At 38.6% G+C, this 5,920-nt stretch overlaps 1 long non-coding RNA gene across 1 annotated transcript; it reads left to right on the top strand.

Annotated features, from left to right (window-relative positions):
- Nucleotides 1-1,538: 1,538 nt before the first annotated feature.
- Nucleotides 1,539-2,851, top strand: LOC308390762. The gene is made up of 3 exons (XR_013970485.1): nucleotides 1,539-1,632; nucleotides 1,719-2,018; nucleotides 2,112-2,851. It is a non-coding gene; the product is annotated as an uncharacterized lncRNA (long non-coding RNA).
- Nucleotides 2,852-5,920: the final 3,069 nt, after the last annotated feature.

Here is a 5,920-nt window from a genome sequence, read left to right as displayed (position 1 = left end):
TACACTATCAGCTGCCTCTTCTCCTCTCATTCTCTCCCCTGCCTCTCCTGTTGCTACTTCAATCATGAAACTGATCAATGATCAGCTGATCGGCTTTTCTCTCTTGCTTGTTTATCTCCCACTTTGCGCCAGAAAGAGAAAACCAGCAGATGTCGCGTTAAACAGCAGAAGCACCTTTAAACTTGATCAGCTGTTGTTAGAATTTATTTAAAATTAATTTCTAGTATCAGCTGATGTTTGCTGGAGCCACAGCTGTAAAGCTGCTGGTCATGATGTCGGTTTGGTTATGTGATGAGAGGGAAACATGAAGATGAAACCAGGAGATGTCCTTACTGAATCATCAGAGCTGAACAGGTGATGGAGAAACAGGTTTACCTTTTAGGTGACATGAATGAGTTGAAGGGAAGTTATGAACTGTTTCTGAGAGACAAATAACACCAGGATCCTTTTCTAAGTAGCTGACAGCTGGTAACTGTGCAGGGGCGGGTCTAGCAAAGTGTTGCCAGGGGGCCAGGTAGGGCATTAACAGGGAGAGGGGGGCACAAAGAAATACTCTTCTTTCTTATTCTCATTTAAAATTTCTAGCTTTTAACAAATAATTATCCAAATCTTACAACCAAAGTTTTCATCTGATGTCAAATGTATAGAAATCCATTATTGTACATAGTAATTTTTTGAGGGTCCCAACATAATTTCTTCAGAAGTAAGTACTGTATATGATGCCAGTATTTTCTGTACCAGTACTGTGTGTAAAATGCCATCAAAAAGTTGGTTAAGTTTTATTCTTTCTCACCTGTCTTTCTGTCTCCTTTCACTTTTTAAAGGTTGCCATGTTAGAAAAAATATTTTGCCCTGCCATGCTGTTTATTGATGTGGCAAATGAATGGTTTATGAAAATATCACTAAATCTGTCATTTATTATTTTTTAATATTCAGTAATGATCATGTCTCACCTCTAGTCTTCTCTGTCTTCATTTCAGGTTTCCACCATGTGTTGTACATAGTTCAGGAGGTTAACTCAACCAAGTCTTTGGGTTTCAGCTAAGTACTGTTTAGAATAGCAGAATAGGGAGGATGGTGTAGGTTTAAGGTTATTAGACTGATACATATATACCAACAAGACAGTGTACATCACTGTCACAACGACGTTTGTTTTCATTCAAAGGCTTTATGGTTTTTCCTATAATACCTGGTGGGCCCGTCTCTAGTCAAAATGCCCGGCTGATTTTTTTGTCCCAGTCCAGCCCTGATCATCATCATCAACATCTGATAGCATGTTAACAGATTAACAGAGAAAGTGGGTAACCCCTGTTGTGTAGCCTTTATAGATGTCCAGGCATCTAATGCAAAGAAAGCCTGTGTTAAACATTATTTAGGTCTGGTGCACTAGGTGTAAGCTATGATTGGATAACATGTTAGCCTTAGCAGCTATATGTAAGTCTTTACAGCGTTTTGGAAACAAGAATATTTATATTGGAGTTTTTCCTGTAGAGAATGTTTTTACTTAAAAGTACTCAGATATTTTCTTCTTTTTTCCAGTTTCTAAAGACTGTGGCACTTCCAGGATGTTCTGCCTGTGGATATGTTTGAGTGTGTTTTGTGCTTTACCAAGCACTGTATCATCAGATCAAGGTATTTTTATCCCTTGTACTATACTATTAAGACACTGGGACAAATAAACAAGGAATAACATCACTTATTGCTTTTTTCTCTTCCAGGCGTGTCACTGACGTGCAACGAGACTGTCAACATTACCGCTGGAGAAAATGTGATTCTAACCTGTTTCATAAATTGGATTTTAGAAGGAGAAGACTGTGTTGGTCACAGTTATGTCTGGCGTAACACAAATGGCACCAAACTCTGTGACAATGGCGTAAAATACGGCTGTAAATGGAATAATTATACCTATGTGTCACTGACCATCTTAGATGTGATAGAAAAGGACGTTGTCACAGTTGAAATCTCGACAACCTGTGGTATGGAGAAATCCCGTCCTATCAGAGTACAGCCAATCAGCGGTGAGTGTGTTTCAGCATTTTAAAGTCCGTGTATGCAGAACACGTTGTATTCAGTGTACCTGTCGTGTAACTATATTGTACTGTATTCTACAGGTGAACAAGCTGTATCAGATCGGTTGCAGGAGGAGTCAGCACATGCTGCAACCACTGCGCTTTGTGTTTTTGCCTCTGCTGCTGTTGTTGTGGTCATTTTGTGTTTCCTGTATAGAAAATACAGACGCAGAGTGAGAGGACAGTGACATAGACTGCACCAGGGAGTACAGACTGACAAATTCAGATTGTTTTTATCAGTGAACGGGTGGATATGAATGTATAAGCTGTTTATGAAAGCTAGTCCTCACCATCGATGACTCTGCTCCTGACCCGTCCTGTTGTCATCATTTTTTTTTATCATCCGTTTCATTTTTAGTCTTTCAGAAAATTCTTTCTTGTGTTTATGCTGACTGAGCAACATTCACATGAGGATTTTATGTGATTAAAAGAGCTCTGTCATATAGTTAAAAGAGGAAAATGATGATGAGCCAGCATTGATGTAGATGTTGCACTGTGCAGTAAAGACTCTATGTTGGGATTTTATTTAACTTTCTGCCTTTAGTCTCTTATGTCTAAACACTGGCTTGCTTCTTGCTTCTCTGCTTCTAAATTAGGTTTAATTGCATTTGCAAGAAACTTTTTTTTCTTTTAAGTTCTTCCTTTTTGCACGGTGTTGACATGAATTTATTTCCATTTATAATTCTTCACTTAGACCGTTTTAAAATATTCACTTATATGATTTTGATTCAGCGTGGACCTTCACATATTTAATTCTGGCTCAGCGAAGCATGAACCATGGAACGGTGAAGTTTAGTAGGTCATTCTTACTTTTAACCACTTGGGAAAGCTGTCTGTATTTGAACAGCCTGTGGCTCTGAAACTGATGACCTGAACCTGTGGATACTGAAGGAATTTGAGGAGTTTAATGATTCAGAATCTTAGTAGTCTAATATGAGAGTATCGGGACCATACCAGAAGAGTAGGGTCTCAGACATCAAAGTTTGCAGGTGACACTATTGTGTTTGGAGTCATTGCTGACAGGAATAAATCAGCTTATAGGTGTTAGGTGGAGCAGCTGACCAGGTGGTGCAAGGACAACAACTCGGTCTTGTCCTCAGACAGATGATTCAAGCCTATGAAAGAACAGGTTACACCCTGAAGCAATTATGTCAGTTAATGCTGAGCAAAGCAACAGAAAGGGAATGTGCAATATTCTGAAAGACAAGTGCGCGTGACTGTTTCACTTACTATCAAAAAGAAAGGTTATGTTTTTGTGTGCATGTAGGCATGTTATCTTTCTTTATCTGACAAAAACTTTGTAGGTGTGTCGAGCTGGGTCATGTTAATGATTTGGCTTAGAATTTGGCTTACATCCAGCAAGATCTTCAAGGTAAACTTTAATGATTTATAGATTGAAAATTTACAAAAAGATTTTTAACTTAGAAACTATCATTCTTTTAAGTGTGATGTAAATTGGTAACATATAGAAAGTACTGTACAAAGATGTAAAATATCAGGTCACATTTGCCCCTCCATGAGTCTCTGCTTTACCATGGTGCAGAGGTTTGTGTGTGCCAGGGGCTAGCTTTAGTTTAAACTGAATTGTTTTGTGCTGTGATTCTATATCTATTTATACTCTCGTTAGTTTTCCTTATTTTGTGCTCGTATTTCCCGCACTGAATACTCTCGCCTTTGTTATCCTTCACACATTTTGAATTACCGCTCATTGCCAGATGTGTTTCTTGTAGTGAAGTATTTTGGGGGCGATTTTTAGTTCTTTCTCTTGTCGCTCCTTATGTTGACTTCCTCCTGTGCAACCTTTTGAAGTGTTTTTAGATTTTGGCTTTTTATGCTGTTTATTTTGATGCCTTTACATGAATAACCACTGCCTCTTTTGGAAATACAGATTTTTATTGTTGGACTTTAAGTCTGTGGACATCTTTAGACTACTCCTGCTACCACTGCTACAAAAATAACTAAAACATTTTTTAGTAATTAATCCCAACATTTATAGCTTTTTTATTTAAAATAAATAATAATCAGTAGCAACTTTTCATTCATCTTACTTTGTTTATTCTCATATGAACTGTCCCAAGAGTCGATTTGAACGTTAATGTTTACAAACAGAGAGTACCAAAAACAACTGTTGTCCTCGGGCATAATGGACACAAGAGGCCAGTTTTGTTTGGAAAACTGAAATAATTTTTATTTCATCAATGTTTTATGTTGTAATCTCAAAGTAGTTCATCTAGACTTCATGTTGAGCAACACGTGTGCCTCTTACATTCCCTTCATCTCAGCAAATCAGTTATTTTAACTCTGACAGGTGTCCTGTATCAACTGGATACATTTTATTTATATATATTTTTGTAAGTCATTCTCAGATGCTCTCCAAAGAGTTAAGTTCTCAGCTAAATGAGTGTTAGTCCTTCTGCAATGGATGTTATAAATTGCTTCTTTTTCTGAGGATAACTGAATCATGTGCTTGGTTTTACAAGAGTGATGGAGAGCTGTTTATCCAAAAAATATTGTTGTCTTTTTTAACAATACATGTACGTGATCTACCAAGGAGTAGATACTCCATAATCTGGTCCCCCTTTCACAGCTTGATGATACCATCTTCTTTTGGCTAAATCAGTAACTATTTGCAGGGTATCGACATTTAGGGAAGTGTCATGGTTCTGGGTCATTTTGACCTAGCATTTTCAGTTTCTTGTATTTTTGTGTTTTTTTCTGTATTATGGTTTGTTTTCAGAGTCTTTAGTTGTCCTGTTTTGAACGTTATAATCCTAAGTTTGAGTGTTATTGTAGTTAAGAGTTTTGTTCTAAGGTCTAGTTCAGTGTCTAGTCTGTGCCTGTCATGTTTCCTGTTTTCCTTTGAAGGTCCGTATCTCATGTTAGTGTGTCCAGTGTTACTCTCCCCTGTGTTGTCATTGTTTCATTCGAGTCAGCTGTGTCCTCATGTGTCTTCACATCTCCTGATCACGTCATGTGTCTATTTAAGCTCTCCATCTCCCTTTGTTCATTGTCACGTCGTCTGTGTTACCTGCCACCACGTTGTCACAGTCAGAATTGTCGCAGTCATTGTCGTTTATAGTAGAGTCTTAGTTTCTCCAGTTTAGCTTCTAGTTTAGTTAGTCACTGTCCCTGCTGTTTTGGCATGCCACCTTGTTTCAGCCATAATAAATGCTGGCCTTTTGTTTATCTCAGTTTCTCGTCCTCTGTGTCCTGCTTTTGGGTCTGCTTCAAAATTACGCCAGCGAACCCCGCCGTGACAGGAAGCTGTTGAAGAGCTGTCGAAAGATGTCATGTTCACAGTGGTTTGATGAGATAGCCTTTATTTGTCGGTTGCAGTTGCCCACAACCGAGATGACAGACCTTGCCGACCGTACATACAATACAGAAACATCACATTGGGGAGACAGGTCAGGCTAGGTAGCAAGGGGAAAAAAAACCTTGAAAAAAAGCTGGTTTCATCATGGTATTTTTGCTCACCTGAAGCACAATCTCAGCTTATCCAATACAAGTTGCTTCACAGAAATTACTGGACTCCCAGTAAGTTAGTCAGGTTGAAGCTTGCTGACAATGACACCTGCTGGAAATGTCAAGAGCCTAAGTTTTAATATTACTCTTATTAATCTTTCTGGATCACAAAATAAACTTTAAACATATTTTCAGGCGAGAAAGTAGCCGTGTAAACTTCAAATATCTGCTTGGTTTATCAAGACATTGCATATTTGCAAAAGTGCTCCAACATTTTTGGAGACGTCTGTTACCCACCCGTTCGATAGCTAGCCGGGGTTCAATGGTCACTCGAGCCGGCGAGAACAGCGGACTCCTGGCTACATCAATTTCAGACCCTGGCCGTC

Source organism: Rhamphochromis sp. 'chilingali' (assembly GCF_963969265.1).
Source record: "Rhamphochromis sp. 'chilingali' genome assembly, chromosome: 22".
Lineage (NCBI taxonomy): Eukaryota > Metazoa > Chordata > Actinopteri > Cichliformes > Cichlidae > Rhamphochromis > Rhamphochromis sp. 'chilingali'.
This window is presented reverse-complemented; position numbering and strand designations above follow the sequence as displayed.